Here is a 22,438-nt window from a genome sequence, read left to right on the forward strand (position 1 = left end):
GACTTTAGTTAAACCGGGTGTCCCAGACACCTCTGAATTTATACTCTACTAAGCGCACTTCAATACCTGATCGAGTTGGTCAACGGCACAGCCTTTAACTGAACACTATCACTTGGGAATATAAGTAAGATCTCTAGTGTCGGACCTGCTGGGCAATAACCATCAGACTCCAGGCAATGCCTTTTAATATGCTTTAATCACAGGCGGAGGACCTGAGACCCATTTCAGAGAGAATCCTACCTGCACAAAGAGTAAACAGTTTTCAAAGAATAGGAGTAGTGTTGTAGTACTTGAGTCCGGTCTTGGAGTTAAGACCATTTTGTGAAGGTCTCAGTCTAAGGCTTTGAGGACTCAGGACCCGTCAAGACCAGCAGCCATATCGCCCTGTAGCCCAAGACTGGTTTCCCACTGAAGCTAAGCAGGGCTGAGCCTGGTCAGTACCTGGATGGGAGACCAACTGGGAAAACCAGGAGCTGCTGGTAGAGGTGTTAGTGAGGCCAGCAGGGGGCGCTCACCCTGTGGTCTGTGTGGGTCCTAACGCCCCAGTATAGTGATGGTGTTAGTGAGGCCAGCAGGGGGCGCTCACCCTGTGGTCTATGTGGGTCCTAACGCCCCAGTACAGTGATGGTGTTAGTGAGGCCAGCAGGGGGCGCTCACCCTGTGGTCTGTGTGGGTCCTAATGCCCCAGTATAGTAATGGTGTTACTGAGGCCAGCAGGGGGCGCTCACCCTGTGGTCTGTGTGGGTCCTAATGCCCCAGTATAGTGATGGGGACACTATACTGACAAAGAGCACCGTCCTTCGGATGAGACGTTAAACCGAGGTCCCGACTCTCTGTGGTCATTAAAAATCCCTGGCCAAATTTACCCATTGGCCCCTGTCCATCATGGCCTCCTAATCATCCCCATATCCTGATTGGCTTCATCACTCAGTCTCCTCTCCACCAATCAGCTGGTGTGTGGTGAGCGTTCTGGCGCAATATGGCTGCCGTCGCATCATCCAGGTGGTGCTGCACATTGGTGGTGGTTGAGGAGATTCCCCCCTTCAATGTAAAGCGCTTTGAGTGCCTTGAAAAGCACTATATAAATGTAACAAATTATAATAATTATTATTATTAAGACCACAACTGCTGGGATATTACTAAATTGTATCATCTGCTTTATTTATTTGTATCATTAAACTAATTGTATAAACTAATATACTGCTTCAGATGCAATCAAAAACATATTTTTACTTTGATTTATTTGTGCCGGTTCAGAAATGAGGGATTGCATCAAAAAATTATGACACTAAAATTGACACAAATCCTCACACAATTCAAGATATTGTTGCAAAAACGTAATTGAATCAGATCTGGATTTGTATAACTCAGCAAACCCTTTTGTTAAGATATCTGACTAGTTTCATTTCCCCTTTTGCTATATTATATATGACTTTGACCCAAGTGTTTGGGACATTTAGGTTTACATCACATTTAGCCTCGCTCCGCCCTCATACGCACTTCCGCTCAATTTTCATGTTCCTTCAGTACTCTGTACTCTGTAGGCTATTTTAAGTTGCTATAGGTCTACGGGGAAAACCCAAATTACATCAAATCAAACATACAAATCACAGTATATTCATCATCAAACTTTTTTCAGAATAATTTGCTCATGTGAATGTTGTTTTAGACTGGGACACGAGTCATAAAAATCGTTATCATAATAAATAGTTTAGCACCCAAGTGCGAATATAGAAATATTTGGATTTGTGCAGAATGATTTCAGTGTCGTTTTAGGCTGGACTAATTTGTTTAGGCTTTAAAATAAAAATAGCTTGATGGCTACATGTTGATAATGTTTGTAAACATTTAGTTTTTACCAGTATAAAATAACATAAGATCTAGTTATTACGACATAATTAAGTGAAAAAAAATATGTATCACCGCTTCCGGCTTCTTACGGAACTTATGGAAGTTCACGGCTTCCATAAGAACTAATGTGGTCGAAACAAAAGTTTATCAATCAATCAATCATATTTTATTTATAAAGCGCCTTACAACAACCACTTTTACAGGACAGTTTACAGGACTCTTTCACTAAAATCCTCTCAAGCAGAACACTTCTACGCTCCAAACGGTTGATGCCGAACCGCGTCATATCCCATTACCATAAAGTTGACCTGATTTCAACTCTCGATGAATTGAATGACTTCCAGCCACTTTAAAGGGGGGGTGAAACACTCAGTTTCAGTCAGTGTCATGTCAATCTTGAGTACCTATAGAGTAGCATTGCATCCTGCATATCTCCGAAAAGGCTTTATTTTTTTAATAATTATATAAGAAAGATGCGCTGTTCCGAGTCTTTCCGAAAAAAGCCGAGCGGGTGGGGGCGTGTCGTGTGAGCGGAGCTAAATAATGACGTGTGCGCGCCGCTGTTATTGTGTTGAGTGCGTCGTAAAGCTGTGTCATCCCTAACAGCGGGAAAAAAACTTTATTCAAAATAAAAATATGGCTTTTAATCAGATACAGCCATACATCTATGATCCGGAATCAGACCCAGAGGCTGCAGTTGAACAGGAGCAGCAGCAAAAACGACTAGAGCAGGACGTCTCTATGTGGTACAAGTTATACACTAACTATATAATATGCTTAGCGGCTTGTGTTATTTACATATTTATACTTGAATTATATCGTCGTATTTTTGTCTTTGAAGGTGTACATGTGGGAAGTGCAGTTGTGCACGTGTGTGTGTGTGTGTTTACGCGTGGTTTGTGTAGACAGTAAGCGGACTAAAAAAAACACAGACATTTGAAGCAGTCTCACTCACCCTTCTAACGTTGGGACTGCTCCATCCTTCAGTATTAGGCGATCGGAAAATCCTGTGTCGAGCTGGGCCTTGTTTATGAAACAGTCGGCACCGAAATGCAGCGAACAGATATAAACATTCGCGCAACTCAGTTGCTGATCCGGAAAAGCAAATTCCATCCACTGTTGCCTTAACGCGGGGTTTTGGTGGAATCTGTGCAGGACTGTCTTGGTCTGGCAACCAAAAACGCACTTTTTTGGTGACATTGTTATGTGCACATCACCTGTCCAGCATCCTACAAGCCAGCGCTTTGATGGGCGTAGCCTGTTACTTTCGCTCTCTCCCTCTCTCTCTCTCACGCGCTTCCGGTAGAATTGTCCGTAAGGCCCATACAAGGAAATTCCGCCCCCACTAACGTCAATGGGGACGCATGATCTCAAAAAACTTGCCGAAACTTATGACTAACCGGAAGTAGTATTTTTGACAAAGAAATACTCCCATCAAACGTCCACCTTAACTTTGTCTATGTTTAGTATGGGATTCCAAGTCTTTAACAGTGTAAAAAGATCAGTATGCATGAAACAGCATTTCACCCCCCCTTTAACGTGCTCTCCACTGCCAGTGTGAATGCAGTTAGCCCATGTGCCATGTGAAATTAAACTATTTATTTACTTTATATTAATAGTTTTTTCCCCCTTGACTGACATATGTTTGAGCCAATACTACAAAACACACACACACACACACATTTTTTTCAATGCTTTTATTGATTGGAGAAATTAAAGTTAAAGCGAAGAGTTGGAAATTCAGATTGAATGATTCAGAACTGTACACTCCCATTACTCTTAAATCATCATCAATCAAGTAGGTTCCCATTTAAAAAGATTAAGATTTCTGTAGTAAAGAAATAAAAAAAAAATGTAATGCATGTTCAATCAAAGAACTTGTGAAGAATGACTTTTAAAAAAGACTTCTAGCACAAATAAAAGCAAACGGGAGTGTTTTGACATTGTCATTCCAGCAGCGGTGACCTAAAAAAGAATAAACATTTAGATTTTTTCTGAATCAGAGACACTTTATTTATGTAATTATCATTTTATTTAATTAGTTTGAAGAAATCTGTTATATTCATACCATAGTTTATTTCCAGAGCGTGCTCATTATTTAAATGATTGTCAGGTTGTGCACTGCACCAGTTGTTGTAATCAAAGAGAGATCCATCGCTCCACATCCACTGTTCGTCCTGAAGAGGTAATGGAGAGGTTACAAAGCCTTCGGTTCTGAAACCCATTTCAGATGATAATTGGTTGTTTACACCATCACTTATAATCACTTTTTTATAAAATATTTGTGGCCAAATTTATACTGCAGCTTACAAGGCTTTTTGAGCGAGATCATGAAAAAAAGTGCATTATTTTGAATCTGCGTTAAAAAAAAAGGTCAAAGTTAGCAGCGACGCTTGTCACAATAGCTTATTTTATTATGAAATGCAACAACTAACACACAAAACATTTTTGTAGTCTTGACAAAATAAATTGTTTAAAACAATCCATTTTACATAATGTACACAGCCATATTTTAGTTTTATGTATGATCTATCTAAATCTATGGCTCAAACAATAAAAGCTCTAATCTCTGATTCTGACTTCAAGCTCATGTGATGCCACTGACTGATCATATGTGCACCATTCATGCTGTATAACAAGAGCTCACAACATCTCAAGTGTCCAAACATATACGCCTGACCTAAGCTATTTCACTTAGAAATATATCACAATAATCACAACATGAAGAAAATGTAAAATAATAAAACATATTATCATCTGCATAACCACTTACTTTTACAGCATCATGACCGCCAATCCAAGTTTGTGTCGTACCAGGCACCAAGCTCAGCAGGAGATCATTTTCATGCTTATTGTGCACTGATGCCAGATTTCCACCAAAAGTTTGACAGTGCTTCTGAAAAGGCAGATTATTTTAATATTATCAATCAAAATGTGTTTTAGCATTTTGTAACATTAATAATAGTAAATTAAGTATTCCTCAGCATTCCAGGTGTTTTTCCAAATTTGATCTGCATTGCAAAAAAGTTGTTCTTAATCGGTGTTTGTCTTTCTTTCAGCAACAATAAGCTTAAAGGGTTAGTTCACCCAAAAAAGGAAATTTCTGTCATTAATTACTTACCCTCATGTAATTTAAACCAATCTTCAGACACAGATGAAGATATTAGTGTTGAAATCCGATGGCTCAGAAAGGCCTTCATTGACACCAATGTCATTTCCTCTCTCAAGACCCATAAAGGCACTAAAGACGTCGTTACAAAGCCCATCTCACTACAGCGGCTCTACAGTCATTTATGAAGAGGCCAGAATAGAGTTAGTGCGCAAAAAAACTAAAATAACGACTTATAAAGAAATGGCCTTTTTCAAAACAAAGCTTCAAACCTTTATGAATCAGTGAATCGATTCATGATTCGGACTGTGTCAAACCACCAAACTACTGAAATCATGAATCGAAAAACTGATTCATAACACTCCGGGCTTCAGGAAGCGGTGTTTTGATATCGACCATCACTATATGTCATTATTAAGTTGTTTTTTGTGCGCACAAAAACTATTCTGGCCTCTTCATAAATGATTGTAGAGCGATGTAGTGAGATGGGCTTTGTAACGACGTCTTTAGTGCCTTTGGCTGTCTACACTAATCCGGAAAAAAAAATTTTTAGACGGAGTTTTCGTCTAAAAACGCTCCGCGTCCACACTATCATTTTTTATCGTTTTCCAAAAAATGTTCATCTACACTGAAACGTCTGAAAACGCTTACATCCCCGTACTGCGCATGAGCAAATCCAAGACGCTTCGCCTTCCGTCATTTCCGCTACTCGTTTATTTACTCTTTGAAATTTTGCGGCAATGTCGAGAAAAGTTTTTTAACAGTATGTACAAACTGACATTAATATTTAATAAGGCTGTCAAAACAGAAAGCATACAAAACAACTGCTCTACAATGTCGTTCACTATCTTGGCTGAATTGGTCATATGACTGCATCACATGGCTAAATGCGTTATCGTATTAAACAGCTTCTGTTTTCACAGTCCACACTACGACGCGAATACGGCTTTTTCAAATGTATCCGCTTTGGAGAGCGTTTTCAAAACGATACGTTTTCAGTGACTTAAAACGCTGTCTCAGTGTGGACGGAAGGCCAAAACGGAGAGAAAAATATACGTTTTCAAATGAAAACGTATTCGTGTGGACATGGCCTTTATGGGTCTTGAGAGAGGAAATGACATTGGTGTCAATGAAGGCCTTTCAGAGCCATCGGATTTCAACACTAATATCTTCATCTGTGTCTGAAGATGAACGGAGGACTGACGGCTGGCCAACGACATTAGAGTGATTTTTTTCACATTTTTCTTTAAATACGTTAAGAAAAGCTATTGACATCTTAATGTCTTATTTTGCTTATCTGGTAAATGTATCTTTTAAATTGTATATTTTGTCCATTGGACATTTGGACATTGGACATTTTGTCCATTATAAATGGAGTTTTTTTTTTTTTGCATATTTATTTTAAGAGTAACTTTGGCAATTTTTATTGTTACAGTGTTGATACATTCAGGTACGGTGACCCAGTAGTGCAGCCATACTAAATTAAACCACAACACAACGAATTTGCCACAACACAACGGAAACGAGCCACAACACAACAGAAATCACCACAGCACGACAGAATCGCCACAACACAACGAATTTGCCACAACACAACGGAAACGAGCCACAACACAACAGAAATGCTCCCGTCCACGGAGTGGAGTGCAATAAAGTTAGTTTCCCTTGCCATTGCTCTACAGATTGGCCAGTCTTACAAAGATTTAAACACTACGATCAGTTTTAAGTGTGTAACTATTGTATATCGACATGAAATATCAACTCAAAATCACCTACATGCATTATAGCTGCATATTTATACTCGAAAACGCTTTTACTTGCGATCACGGCGCTAAAACGTTGTCAAAAACGTTTGTCAAAAACGTCTCCAGTCTCTTCAAACCTTTTTTTTATCCTCTGTACTAGACGCTGAGACACATTGAAGGTGTCTGCCACATCAGCAGTGGATCTGGTCTTCAGCCTCTTGATAATCAAAACTTTAGTCTCAGGGTGAATCTTAGGCATGTTTGCAGAGGTCTAGTTGCAGTTGATGTGAAGATCTAGCGTACTGGGGTTCTTTTTATACACACTTGAGACCTAATTGATCCATTATTAGTCACAGGTGAAGCTCATATGACAAGGTGACAACACTTATGTCTTTGCAAAAATTGACTCAATGGGCTTTACCAAGCTGTGAATATTAGATTACTTTTTGAAAGTTTAGTTTTTCACTGAAACATTATCAAAAAAGCTGGTGGGATTAAAATGAGCCATTTCTTGTAAAAAAAAATCTTGATTAGAAATATATTTCAGCGGCACTTTAGGTCAATTTGTACACAAGTGACAAGACTTTTGTCAAGGACTGTATATATATATATATATATATATATATATATATATATATATATATATATATATATATATATATATATACAGTCTTGTTCAAAATAATAGCAGTACAATGTGACTAACCAGAATATTCAAGGTTTTTAGTATATTTTTTATTGCTACGTGGCAAACAAGTTACCAGTAGGTTCAGTAGATTGTCAGAAAACAAATGAGACCCAGCATTCATGATATGCACGCTCTTAAGGCTGTGCAATTGGGCAATTAGTTGAAAGGGGTGTGTTCAAAAAAATAGCAGTGTCTACCTTTGACTGTACAAACTCAAAACTATTTTGTACAAACATTTTTTTTTCCTGGGATTTAGCAATCCTGTGAATCACTAAACTAATATTTAGTTGTATGACCACAGTTTTTTAAAACTGCTTGACATCTGTGTGGCATGGAGTCAACCAACTTGTGGCACCTCTCAGCTGTTATTCCACTCCATGATTCTTTAACAACATTCCACAATTCATTCACATTTCTTGGTTTTGCTTCAGAAACAGCATTTTTGATATCACCCCACAAGTTCTCAATTGGACATTAATTTTGTTGGTTTGGAACCAAGACTTTGCCCGTTTACTAGTGTGTTTTGGGTCATTGTCTTGTTGAAACAACCGTTTCAAGGGCATGTCCTCTTCAGCATAGGGCAACATGACCTCTTCAAGTATTTTAACATATGCAAACTGATCCATGATCCCTGGTATGCGATAAATAGGCCCAACACCATAGTAGGAGAAACATGCCCATATCATGATGCTTGCACCTCCATGCTTCACTGTCTTCACTGTGTACTGTGGCTTGAATTCAGAGTTTGGGGGTCGTCTCACAAACTGCCTGTGGCCCTTGGACCCAAAAAGAACAATTTTACTCTCATCAGTCCACAAAATGTTCCTCCATTTCTCTTTAGGCCAGTTGATGTGTTCTTTGGCAAATTGTAACCTCTTCTGCACATGCCTTTTTTTTAACAGAGGGACTTTGCGGGGGATTCTTGAAAATAGATTAGCTTCACACAGACGTCTTCTAACTGTCACAGTACTTACAGGTAACTCCAGACTGTCTTTGATCATCCTGGAGGTGATCATTGGCTGAGCATTTGCCATTCTGGTTATTCTTCTATCCATTTTGATGGTTGTCTTCCGTTTTCTTCCACGTCTCTCTGGTTTTGCTCTCCATTTTAAGGCATTGGAGATCATTTTAGCTGAACAGCCTATCATTTTTTGCACCTCTTTATAGGTTTTCTCCTCTCGAATCAACTTTTTAATCAAAGTACGCTGTTCTTCTAAACAATGTCTTGAACGACCCATTTTCCTCAGCTTTCAAATGCATGTTCAACAAGTGTTGGCTTCATCCTTAAATAGGGGCCACCTGATTCACACCTGTTTCTTCACAAAATTGATGACCTCAGTGATTGAATGCCACACTGCTATTTTTTTGAACACACCCCTTTCAACTAATTCAACTAATTGCCCAATTGCACAGCCTTAAGAGCGTGCATATCATGAATGCTGGGTCTTGTTTGTTTTCTGAGAATCTACTGAACCTACTGGTAACTTGTTTGCCACGTAGCAATAAAAAAATATACGAAAAACCTTGATTATTCTGGTTAGTCACATTGTACTGCTATTATTTTGAACAAGACTGTATATATATATATATATATATAAATAATGTATATCTTCCATCAAGATGTAAAAAGAATCATGGCATGTTTGCTCGGATAATGAAGAACAGCTTGTCATGTGATGTGAATGAGGGCCCAGCAGGATCCAAAGCAACCAAACAGCATTTAACTGGAATTGGATCAGGTTTTAACAAATTATGCCCTTTGTCTTCATTTAAGATAAACACCTATTTGGGAGATTTAAAGTTTTATTGAAAATAATCTCCCAAAACTAAAAAAACAAAGTCCTGTGGACTCTGCCAGACAGTCACAATCAGTCTCTCTCCCTGCTCGAGGTCTGTGGTAGGGCTTATGTCCCATCTCTCCACGCCCTCCTCGTCACATACCCCCACTGCCCAACTCAGGCCAAGGAGCCCTCAGTCTTTTCAATTTGGGGATGCACCGCACCTGCCCTCTCTCACCGTCTCGTTGCCTTGCCCTATTGTACATACAATTGTCCCAATAGTTACACCATTTTCAAGGTCTATTCACGTCATTACTGCAATGTGGATGGTTCTGATTGTCCAGAGATAATGCACAGTCATGGTAAATTTCCACTCATGTTATTATCATTTTGACACCACCCTGCCTCCACGTAGCCCCCGAACTGTCCTATGTATACTTCGACCTCTTCTAACATACCCAGTGGCGTTAGACAAAGTCTCCTCCACAATAGTGTCGCCGCGATCGCAGAGAGGTACATTTCTCCTGCGGCCGCCTCGTTCCCAACACTAACACACCTGCTAACTTCGCGATGAACACTCCGACACCGGGAAACATTATTCCCACCACTGACATTGGGCAAAGGACCATCTACAGTGGGCAAATGATCCACCGTTTGTGCTTAGTGTAACGTTAGGGTTTCACTTTCAGAATCCCTGTCATCTCATATTTCCCTTCAGAATCAGGGTCTGCGAATAGAAGACCCAACACTTCATTGCGGGTAAGCTTTATTGATGCCATTAGAAAATAATAATAGTAATAATAATCGAATGCAAATACTTGCTGGCCTTGACAATGCTCTGATAAAACAGCTCACTCGCACGTCAGCTCCGCTTTTGTTTACACTGATTCAATGCACTCTTGCTCGTATATTTATAGAATCATGATGTTCGTATGAGTCTGGGATGAAGTACAACATGTCTGCCATCTAATGGAGGGAAGGTTGAATGAAATTTGACACCCTATTTGACAAAATCGGCCGTTTTATTCCAACCTGGTCTAATTGGCAAAACATAGCTGTGGCAACGTTTTTGCAAAGCACAAAATACATACCAATAGGTACATATCGTGACAGTCAAAGTGAAATGAACACTAGAGGCAGTAAAACAGCATTTTTTATCGGTTTCTTTTTTTTTTTTTACCATGGTCCATGATTTGTAAACGAATACATTTTGGAGTTTGCGTCACTTAACCAGCTCCACATGTTCGGATTTTCTGACCTATTAAGCTCGATAGCTCAGCTGGTACAGATTTGAACCTGCCATGCTGAAAGCTCTGGAACAAATCCTGTGAAAAACAGGTTAAAGAGCTCAAAGACGAGTTCAAAACAAGCTAAAATGGCATGGATACAATCTTATTTTTGTCACAGTTGCTTTTGTTAACACTATCAGGTAGGTTTAGGGTTTAGTGTGGGTGTACGTTAAAAAACCAATGTAACCAGATTCACGCACATCTGTTCGGGAAAAAAACTAAGCTTTAAGCGCCACCCAGTGGACATTTCACTTTGAAACTGTCGCGATATGTACCTATTGGTACATATTTTGAGGTTTGCAAAAACGTTGCCACAGGTATGTTTTTCCAATGAGACCAGGCTGTTTTATTCAGAGACGCATCTTGTCCAGTAAACTCGACCGTGGCGCCTAGAGGGTTAAAGACTCCAGCTTTGATATTTGAACACAGTTTTATTATGAAATAAAACTTAATTTCTTATTTTATGTCAGGAGTGCATAATAGTTGATCTGTAATGAACAATATTCTGAATATCAACAAGAATCAAAAGCCAGTCACATGTTCTCCGTTTTATTTGTGTCAGATACATGCACTAAACAAAATCCTTTTGGGCACTTAGTCAAAATGTGCACATATTTGGATGAATATAGATTTATCAACACATGATTGCACAAATATTTTGTCATACAGAATCACATTTCTATTAATTTTTTTACTGAATTATGCTGATCTGAAGAGTTGAATAACATATACAGCGATCTGAGTGTGTTTACGTCCTCCTGCACATCACTTATGATCTCAGAGCTTTCTCATTCGCTGTAGAGCTGTCAATCATCTTACGAAGTGACAATACTCCTGCGCCCATCTAGTGATGCTGCTCTACTGCACCTGTCACGCCAGGAGCTATATTTTATTTCACATAAGGTACCAAAAGTGTGCTTTTTTGTCTGTTGCCAAAAAGACTTCAGATAATAGATTTTAACGTAAATTGGAATGAATGTGGGGTAAGTGAGCGTCTTGGCTGTTAGAGCTTGCACAATGCCTGCGTGACACGGACGACTCCAGCCGCACCGAAACCGCATGCATGCTAGAAATAGAACCAACACCTATTTTTCAAGACAACGGGACTCGATTAAAAAAATTAATCTAATTAATTAGAGGCTTTGTAATTAATTAATCGAAATTAATCGCATTTTAATTGCATATAAATATTTGACCTGAGAACAATGAGAAGTAATTTTTCACATGGATTTTTAGTATACCATTGAATAATGACTGAATACATAAGCTTAATCAATAAAATATAGTTTATTTATTTCAGTCCAGCAGTCCAGTGCAATGTTTGCCATTAAGTGTAGCAAAAGCGTATATGTGATATTTGAGGCTCGATGTCCTGCGGTGATACGCTAATTCCTTGTATAGCTTTCACACAACCGTGCTCTTGTCGACGCTTCCATCCTTTCGTTTTTTTAAAACAAAATGTCCCATCCACGGGTCCGAGCAAAGCGGTCTCATCAGCTTCTTCGTTCATGTTCACTATGATTTGTTGTTGTCGTGACTCGTGAACGCTAGTTGGTGTTCCAGCATAATCAGTCCGTCGAAACTCATTCATTGGAAAACGTTCCGCGGTGCAAAAATAAGTGCGGTTAAAATTGTTTTTTTTGTTTTTTTTGCGTAATTAATCTTAATTAACGCATTAAAGTCCCGTAATTAATTAATCTTAATTAGCGTGTTAAAGTCCTGTGTAATATATATATTACATTTTGATGTTTGTAAGTCTTTAGGTTGTGACATAAATGCAGACATAACTGTAATTTAAAGAAATAATAATTATTGATTTTTAAATATTGCACATCAATACAGAACGAAATATTCTGCAGCCTATTTTGCTATCAATACCATAGATATGCCTGGTCAATACTGCCAAGTGCCAACGTTGTCTTTGCTGTATCAGTGCCCTATTAGCCCGTATTCCTAAATGCTACTTTCCTAGAATTTATAACTTCTTTAATATCTTTAGTCACAATGGTTGATTTATGGCTTATTATTTGGGTTAACTTTAATTTATTTTGTAGGTATGACCAGCTCCACACAAAAGTTAATATAATAATTTATCACTGTAGTTTTTATCAAGTGAGACTTCCTCAAAATGTTTCCCATTTGTCCAGTTGAAACAGTTGTTGCATACTTTCATTGGACCACAATCGAATCATTTTCTTTTCCGGTTTGCTTTTTTTAAAAGTTTGGTCCTGTTCACAGGACTCATGTGAACTACGTTATGGTCAGAGTTTCAAATTGGTAGAAAATAACATATAAGATTACAATAACATCCGATTTGTCTAATTTTAAATAAACAAAAAACAGAGATTGAAAATAAATGTTCAGTAAAATCTTCCAAAGATTTTTAAATTTTGCCGTTATTTTTTCTCTATATAGTGTTGATATGGGAACTATTAAAGGGGTAATGCACTTTTCCTTGAGCTTTTGATATATAAAAGGTCATGGTAATATAAGTATATACGTTTTGGAGAGAGCCTCAAAACCAGTGTGGAAAATAGCCTATTACTTATTGGTTATGATGTTTTTGAATGTAAAAACCACACGAACATCATTAGTTGACCTCAGACAACAGTATAAAAAATAAAAAAGGCCAGTTCATGACACTAAAAATACTAACTTTCGTCATCCTGGCATGTGTAGAAAGTTTTAAACCATGTGTGTTACAACTAACTCAGCGTTAGGTTGTGCCCCGCTCTCCCCTAATTAAGAATAAAAATGGAATGCATAAGAAATAAGAATAGCAATATAAGCAGAGAATAACCCTATCTGGGTGCAGGAGTCGAAGAGTTTCAGTCAGAATATTTATTGGTAGTTGTTTGTTTAAACGGTCACCTTGCAGACAATTCTTCCTGAATCCCCAGGGCTAACACAAAGCACAAAGGCTTATATTATGATATATTTTACTAACTCAACAATGTTGTCTGTCGGAGCGGATCTAAACAGGTATTCCTCACGCTGGATGGATCACAAAATACTTGTCAGTTAGTTGTGTGTTTAAACACAGCACAAAGGCTTCCCAGTTCTCCCAGCTCTTCCAACTAGACAGCAAGATTTAAACAGTCAGTAATAAAAAAGATGCATAAAAGATTGATATAAAATGCATGAAAATAGTTTAAAATAAAAACGAGAAATTATTAAAAGAATAAAAAGATGATGCCTATAAAATAAAGTGTAATAAGTTCGGGCCCGGTTCCCCAAAACGTTCTTATCGCTAAGTAGTTCTTAACCATTCCTTAACCTCTCTCTTAACCCTGTGGCACAATCCCCGAAACGTTCGTACGTGAAGTATATCTTATGTAAGTCACACTTTCGTAAGGTTGGTCTGGACCATTCGTAGCGCTCTCTTAGCGTTGTTTAAGCTCAAGACGCTAGTCGCCGCCACTGTGCAGCAGTCTTTAGAAATCAGAGCAGTACAGTACAAAATAAAAACAATGATTTTATGTTATGGACATTTTAAGACTAATAATAAAATATGTTTGCAATGGATACAGGCCTATTTATGAAGTTGACTTTATTTGGTATCAGAACTAATATGGTGGTAATTAGGCTATTTTGTAATGTCATTAAAGCGTTTAAATTGGCAATCACTTTAGATAATTAACATCTGGCAAACAATTTGGCTCTAAATGGCTAAGATCTATGCATGGGTACGCATGGTGGTGTCCAGTAAGCAACCAACTATGGCAGGGATACAACGCATCCTTCTATTAAATCAAAGACGACGCCAGCCACGGAGACATTTAGTCCATGTCAATGTCTTTATTCGACAAAACTAAAGCCCTTTTGACATTTTGCCTGACATGGCTATATTAAAAAAAAATTTGCCTCCCAAGTGTGTTGTCCATTTCATTTATTTGAACTCAAAATCAACGCAAAATAACACACAATGTGTTAAAATGACACATGATGTGTTAAGTAGTTTAACACAATACATTGTGTTAAAATTAACTCATCATTTTTTAGAGTGTACCATTAATATAAAAGTGTATTACATAATTTTTAGAAGTCTTTAAACCAATGTCAAGAACAATGGGATAAGGAGGGTGGATGATTAGCAAGGGATACCCGTCTACTCTTCACAACATATCATGTGAACATATTACTTACAATTTTACAGCTATAATATTCTATATTTTACGGATAACTTAAACTATGTTGAAATAAATGTTACTGTAATAATTTGAGGAATGTTTCATTTGCATAGGACATGATGTCTTTCTTAAAGCCGTAATGCACCTTCGCGTGAAGTGGAAAATCGATCTTGGAGCAATCGATTCAGCCCCTTCACTTGGGACAGCGCCTTTGTTAAGTGATTCTTAGGGGCAGCGTGTTAAGAAGCTTCCCAAGAGACACTTCGGGGAATATATTTAGGAACATAAACAACTTTGGTAAGATATATCTTTTCGAGTCTTCTTAGCTGGCTAAGAGTGAGCGTTATCGGGAAACCGGGCCCTGGACTTTACACATGTGAGTGGAGGCTAGCACCACCTAAGATATAAAATATTAGGGGTGTAACGATTAGTTTTAACAACGATTCGATTCGTTACTGAATTGATTTCAAGTGAATTAATCGTTTCGGATCATATCGTTCTAAATGAACCAATATCGTCCTTAAATCATATCAACCACCTCAAATCGTGATACGAATCGAATCGTTGTTAAACGAATCGTTACACCCCTATAAAATATATACTGTAAATGTTGTTATGAAGCCACTCCTTCGTTATTTTAGCTGTGTGCTTAAGGTAATTGTCTTGTTGGAAGGTGAACCTTCAGCCCAGTCTCAGGTCTTGAGCACTCTGGAGAAGGTTTTCGTCCAGGATATTCTTGAACTTGACCGCGTTCATATTTCCCTCGATATCAACCAGTGAGAGTTTACAGCTGAATACTCAGAATTACACAGATAGTTATTAATGTAGAGATAGGCTAAAACATAAAAATAAAAAATGTAAATATTTAACATATTGGTAACACTTTATAATAACTACACGCTATGAAGCATTAATTAAGCATTTGTTAAGCATTAGTACATAGTCAATTAATCATTTATAAAGCATTAGTAGACATTAATAAGCAGTTTATAAATACAGTTATAAATGCTTTGTTCTTGATTTATAAGCATATTTATAATGTGTTTAATAATTGTATTTTCATACTTTATTAATGATCAATTTATCATTTATAAATTCAGTATTACATTATTTACAAACCAGTTATTTAGGAGTTGTCGTGGTTCATAACATCATGTAGAAAGAGCTAGTAAATAATAAATAAATTATTTAAATGTACATTTATACATCTTATTATTTAGACATTTAGTAATGGTTACTAAGTGTGTTAATAAAGGCTTTATTAACATGTATTCCTATTGTAGTTCATGATTAGTTCAGGTAGTTATATAACATTTAGTAGTTGTTAGTGTTACGTCATAGACAAGGGAAGATGGTGCGAGGACTCAAGTGCATGGAAAATGATAATTTATGATAAAATAAAACATAAATACAAAACAAACACCCACGAGGGGGCAAAACACATAATAGAACATAAACAAAAACTCAAACATACCAAATGAAATCGCAGGAGGAAGGAGAGACGCAAACATGAAACAAGGATCCAACACAGACTGGCACACACAAGGAGCTTATAAGGGGAAGAAATCAAGAGGGAACAGGTGGGAGAAATAAACACTAATCAGATAACAAGGGGGAGGGATCAGACAATGACAGGAGCACATGCTCAACTAACAAAAACCCACATGTGCACACAAGACAGGACAGGCATGTGACACTACCCCCTCCTTAAGGAGCGGCTACCAGACGCTCCTCTAGGGATGGGTGGGACAGACCAGGGAGGGACAGACCAAGGCTGGGCGGTAGGGACAGACCAGGGTGGGACAGACCAGGGCAGGACAGACCAGGGGGGCACGGGAGGGACTGACCAGGGGGGCACGGGAGAGACAGACCAGGGGGCACGGGAGAGACAGGGGAAACAGACAAGGGAGGGGTCAACAAGGGGAGAAATAGGACAACAAAAAATTAATGAGGCCATGGTGGCCCACAAAGTTCAGGCGCCCAGGGTGGCGCGGGCATAGCAGGGAGCCGGTTCTGTGTGGGCAGGGCAGGGCAGGGCGCCGGTTCGGCGCGGGAAGAGCAGGGCGCCGGTTCGGCGGGAAGAGCAGGGCGCCGGGGCGGCGCGGACAGAGCAGGGCGCCGGGGCGGCGCGGACAGAGCAGGGCGCCGGGGCGGCGCGGACAGAGCAGGGCGCCGGGGCGGCGCGGACAGAGCAGGGCGCCTCGGTGGCGCAGGCAGAGCAGTGCGCCTCAGAGGGGCAGGCAGAGCAGGGCGTCGGGGAAACTTCTCCGGTCCAGCAGTGTCCTCCGGCACTGGGACCACCGGAATATGATCCACCGGAACACGCACCATGGAAGGACTGGGGCCCAGGCAGTCGACGAATTCCCAGAATCCCAGACTCCCCATCCTGTCCATCACCCCTGGACAGAGGGGCATGTCGAGGCAGAGGTTAAAAGTCTCCTTCCACTCTGCCTCGTTGAGCCCAAGATGTTCGACCTCCTTGAGGAACAGTCCTGCAAACTGTTGTACATCTGTTGCCGGATGTACTTTGAGTTAAGGTGTCGCATCACCCGTAGTCTCTTCCCAAACTCCATCAAGGGAGAAAAAAAGGAAAAAAAAAACAACAACAAAAAACAAGTCCTGCTGAGTCCTCAGATGGTTGGATCCTTGTTACGTCATAGACAAGGGAAGATGGTGCGAGGACTCAAGTGCATGGAAAATGATCATTTATTGACAAAATAAAACATAAATACAAAACAAACACCCAAGAGGGGGCAAAACACATAATAGAACATAAGCAAAAACTCAAACATACCAAATGAAATCGCAGGAGGAAGGGGAGACGCAAACATGAAACAAGGATCCAACACAGACTGGCACACACAAGGAGCTTATAAGGGGAAGAAATCAAGAGGGAACAGGTGGGAGAAATAAACACTAATCAGATAACAAGGGGGAGGGATCTGACAATGACAGGAGCACATGCTCAACTAACAAAAACCCACATGTGCACACAAGACAGGACAGGCATGTGGCAGTTAGTAAACTATTTCTGTGAGCTCATGTAAAGTGAGGACTATTTATACCTTATAAAGCATTTACAAAGGAGATATAAAGGCTCAGTTCTCTACTAAACAGAAAAAGGAAATAAACCCAAACCAGTGTGGCAGAACATGGACATTTATTTCAAGATGCAAAAATGTGCCACTGTACACTTGATATAAAATGAAAAAATAAACATCAGCAATTAAATAAGCAAATAGATGAAGAAAAAATAACAAACTAAGCAAGAAAGTGTATATAAATAAAAAAATAGCAACAAAATGAATAACCATAAACAAATTAAGTAACAAAACTAAAATGGAAAATAATGAAGACAATAAGCAATTTTTTGGTGTAGTAAGGTTTTCTTGTTTCCGTTTTATGAAAATTCAGTTTAGAAAAAGTGACAAAATTTCACATAAAGTCTTAGTGAGGTAAAATCCATTTCAAACTGAAGACTCAAAATTAGCTGAGACAGAAAAACAAATATACTCAACAGATGATACAAAACCTAACCCTAACCCTAATTCTCATAAATTCTTGCCATCCGCAGTGCTTTTACACTAGTTGATAATATGAATACTTGTACTGTCTAGAAATGTCATGAATCAATCTGCCAAATGCACCATCATTGTTTTTCTTTGCCAGCCATTCATTCCACTCAATCACTGCAAGGTGGTCAGAAAGCAAGCTCTCAGTTCGATTTCCCCTAAGCCTCCAGATCTGCTCCTTGTAGGATCTCCAAGCCCTCTCAATATGCTGGGTATGAGCACCAGTGTGGGGATCTACATACCACCTGCTGTGGTGGACCGTGTGATGGTTGTACCCTAGCGCAGGGAGCATGTTATAAGCACTCCACTCGCCACTGATAACCACATTGATGACCCAGGTCTCACATGATGTGCAATCAGTGGGACTAGATGACTGCGAGATCTTCTCTCCAGGAGACGTAGAAAAGGTTTTCCAGATCTTTGGTGATGATGCCTCGCACCCAACATCCCAAAGACCCACTTCTTTCTTTTCCACCCTCCAGCCATTCTTCCTCTACCATACTAATGGAGAAGAAACACAACAAACTCTGACATACACACATACATTATAATTAACAAAAACTTTGGTATAGTACACGTTTATTTAAAGTCGCTGTTGCTATAACATACCTTTCTTTTGTGCCGAAAATGGCTTTCATCGATCACAACAAACTCTCTTCTTCCACCAATCTGCTGGCCTGTACGCCTTCTCATCCTTTCAACTGCTGTGATACAGACTTCCCTTATTTTCTTTGCCAGTTTACTAAGAGTTGCTGAACTGCCTGCAATACTGTCATCCATCATGTCTATCTTCCGTAACTGCAGACCCTGAGACAACCTTTGAAGGCAAATAGAGCATTTTATATAAAGAACATTCATATTTATGAACGCTTTAATGTAAAATAATTGACATTTTGTTTTATTTTAAATATTTCACATTTTATTCAAATTACAAAGAGAACAGCAAGAACGTGAGTTTATGATATACATATTTATATTGCAGCTGTTATTACTTGCCTACCTGTACATGAATTGCATCCACTTACTGAAGGAGACCTTTGATACACTGAAGATTGGTTTGTGCCTAACAGAAATTTGTTTTGCCATTCCTTTATGTGCTGCTCCTCGACAAATCCATAGATGTCACGGGGTGACGAAAGGGGCGGAACTTTAGTTGGAAGATGAGACAGGAGGGGACGGTTCAGGAGGAAGATGCAGAAGCAAAGAAGAGAAACAACGCGAGAATACTGATCAGATGATTAGATTCAGCTACGCGGTGGGAATCATTGGGAACGGGTGATTGGGATAAGGACATATAAAGTGTTTGCAACACGAGCACGAAAGAGAGTCATTGGGGAGAGACGGGCACAACACAAAAGAGGGAGAGCGCGAAAGTGAAAGGCAAAGGATAACGTGAGATTGCTGGATACAGTGGAAGTTTAGAAGAGAACGGTAAAAAGGCCTCCAGTGAAGAACAACACGGGCTCAAGAAGATAAGTAGTGCTTGTTTATGTAAACTGTTAGAGATTTTGACCGCTGAGACCGCCACCTGAATTAGATTTGGATAAAGAGGGATTGTTTGAGGTTGCAGTGCTGTTTATCATTGTTCACGTGTGCTGTGGACGTGTTTGCCGTAGATACATGAGTGGGGTGAAGACTAGTGGAATCGGCGACGGCGTTAGGACCCACACAGACCACAGGGTAAGCACCCCCTGCTGGCCTCACTAACACCTCTACCAGCAGCTCCTGGTTTTCCCAGTTGGTCTCCCATCCAGGTACTGACCAGGCTCAGCCCTGCTTAGCTTCAGTGGGAAACCAGTCTTGGGCTACAGGGCGATATGGCTGCTGGTTATTCTCCCCATGTTCTGCCTGCATACTGCATAACACTATTAAGATCGAGTGACTTACCTGTCTCATCCCCCTGCAACGAGCTGGTTGTGCTAAAGGACCATTACAGCTGAGGAATACTGCTGATGTTGTGAGTTACATACTTATTCTCTCCATGCTCTGCCTGCGTTCAGCGTAACTCTATTGAAATTGAGTGACCTACCGGTCTCACCTCCCTGCAACGAGCTGGTTGCGTTGAAGAACCACTAGAGCCGAGGAATACTGCTGAAGTGCCCCACAAGGAGCCCCTTACACAGGGTGATGCTTACCTCTACCCTCATTGGAATTGAGCTAGCGCCGGCTTGTTAGAGCTTCGGACGGCACGTGTTGCCCAGTCCTTGGGTCAGGACCCGACAGCTTTGGAGGCTGCAAGGAGGGAGGGACGGAGTGGCCTGTGTTCGAGAGGAAACGTGGAAGGCTTTTTATCCCCATTGACTTTGTTTCAATATTAAATAAAACTCGAGATCCCTTCGAATTTCTGTGTATGTCTCCTTCCTTTCTCGAGGTGCGGGGTAGCTCCTCAGGTGGGACGTAAAAGGAGGGAGGTGGGTCGGCGAATATACACACACAATACTATTTTTAGAAAGGATATTTATATATTTGTGTATATTTATATATTATATCTTACCAAGCATATTGATCTCCAGTGTTTCTTCTTTTCTTCATTTCCATGTTTTGATGACATATTCTGCATTTAATTTTTGTTTTTAACAGTTTCCTTTTCTGAAGCCACTTAATCAGCTTCAGGGTTTTCTTTATAGAGCTGTGCTCATTAATAAGCTTCTTTAGCCGGGTAATTTTTTTTAATTAAACAATTATGATTTGATGGTCGGGAGAAATCGCGCTCCCGCTTTCATACGTAATCAAGATGGGACGAACAAAGGAAAATTCCTGCGTTCATACGTCATCAATGGGGGACAAAGGAATGGTGCAGCAGCAGTGTCTTTCTGACATGGAGAACTCTGACAAAAGTCGAAAAGGCGTGCGAACCCGGGGCAAAAAGAATGCCAGCGTGAAAATGGATGCAATGAATGAGATGTCCGTCAGTGAAACTAGTGGTGAGTATGCTATTCTGTTTACTGCATTCACTTTCAGACAGGAAGCCTGGCTGTCAAAAGGTGAATTTTATAATGACATTTTGACTATCTTTGCGTAATGTATAAGGGTGGGATGAAACTTTGTTAGATAACAAGAAAGTAACTTAAATGTAACATTCTCTGTTCATTCAATAATGCACAGTTATTTTCAATTAGGTGTCTCCATGGCCCCCACTGCACATCTTGCAGACTGACGAAAGTCCCATGAGTTAGAGATGTTTAAGTTAAAAGTAGAGTGGCAAAAAGACAAAATTGATGAGTTGACCAAGGAGAGGGACTATTTAAAAGAGCAATTGGCTTCAGGTAAGTCTCACAACATCTATTCAAATTATACAGTTGAATCTTTTTATGTGAATTTAAAGGGGTAGTTCACCCCCTCAAGTCATCCTAGGTGTATATGGCATTCTTCTTTCAGACAAATAAAATCAGAGTTATATTTAAAAACTTCTGGCTAAGCTTTATTATGGCAGTGAATCAAGTCTATAAACATTCATTTCATCCATCATAACTGCTCCACACACCTCAGGGGGTTAATGAAGGCCTTCTGAAAGTGAATCTATGTGTTTGTGTAAAACAAATATCCATATTTAAAATTTTATAGAGTAAAGTTCCAGCCGATCACCTTCCGTATTCAACTTATTGAAAAGTGTTGAAAGTGCCTCTGCAGTTATGCTTATGCTACGTCTGATGAGCATAAGCATTTTGAACTGCAGAAGCATTGTTATGGACTTCAAAAACAGAACCACAATCACTGTGAAGAAGACAAGTCTTTGTTTTGAGGTGATGGGGCGTTTGCAGGTTTGTGTTCACGTGGACGATTTGCATGTGAATCATTTGCATGCGCGTGGCTGTGGTCACATTAAAGATAATGAGGCTTCACTGGAGAAACTGAACCTCTCTCTGTTTTCATATGAATGCCATAAACAGAGAATATTAGTTTTTTTTATATAAATTACTTCATTTATGAGTAGACATTCCAAGCTTTTTAACTCACGAAAACAAAAAATTGCTCTAAACATTTTTCTAATTAAATATAACTACTTTGACATTAAAAAAAATTGAATTATTTTAATGGCTAAAACAATGTTAAACATATTTTTTTTAAAACACGGGCTCCAGTTGGACTCAGGCTAAGAATTTTGATAAGCTGTCGGACACAGCTACTTGAATTTTGGTACCGTGACATCCCTAGTGCATAATATCATCCAAAGATTTAGAGAATCTGAAACAATCTCTGTGTGTAAGGGTCAAGGTCAGAAAACCATACTGGATGCCCGTGATCTTCAGGCCCTTAGATGTCACTGCATCACATA

General features: G+C 39.5%; 2 pseudogenes; one reads left to right on the plus strand and one right to left on the minus strand.

Annotated features, from left to right (window-relative positions):
• Positions 1–366: 366 nt before the first annotated feature.
• On the plus strand, positions 367–482 carry LOC137076230 (5S ribosomal RNA; annotated as a pseudogene).
• A 19,393-nt stretch (positions 483–19,875) lies between these two features.
• On the minus strand, positions 19,876–19,991 carry LOC137076231 (5S ribosomal RNA; annotated as a pseudogene).
• Positions 19,992–22,438: the final 2,447 nt, after the last annotated feature.

This window comes from Pseudorasbora parva, chromosome 5 (assembly GCF_024679245.1).
Source record: "Pseudorasbora parva isolate DD20220531a chromosome 5, ASM2467924v1, whole genome shotgun sequence".
Taxonomy (NCBI): domain Eukaryota; kingdom Metazoa; phylum Chordata; class Actinopteri; order Cypriniformes; family Gobionidae; genus Pseudorasbora; species Pseudorasbora parva.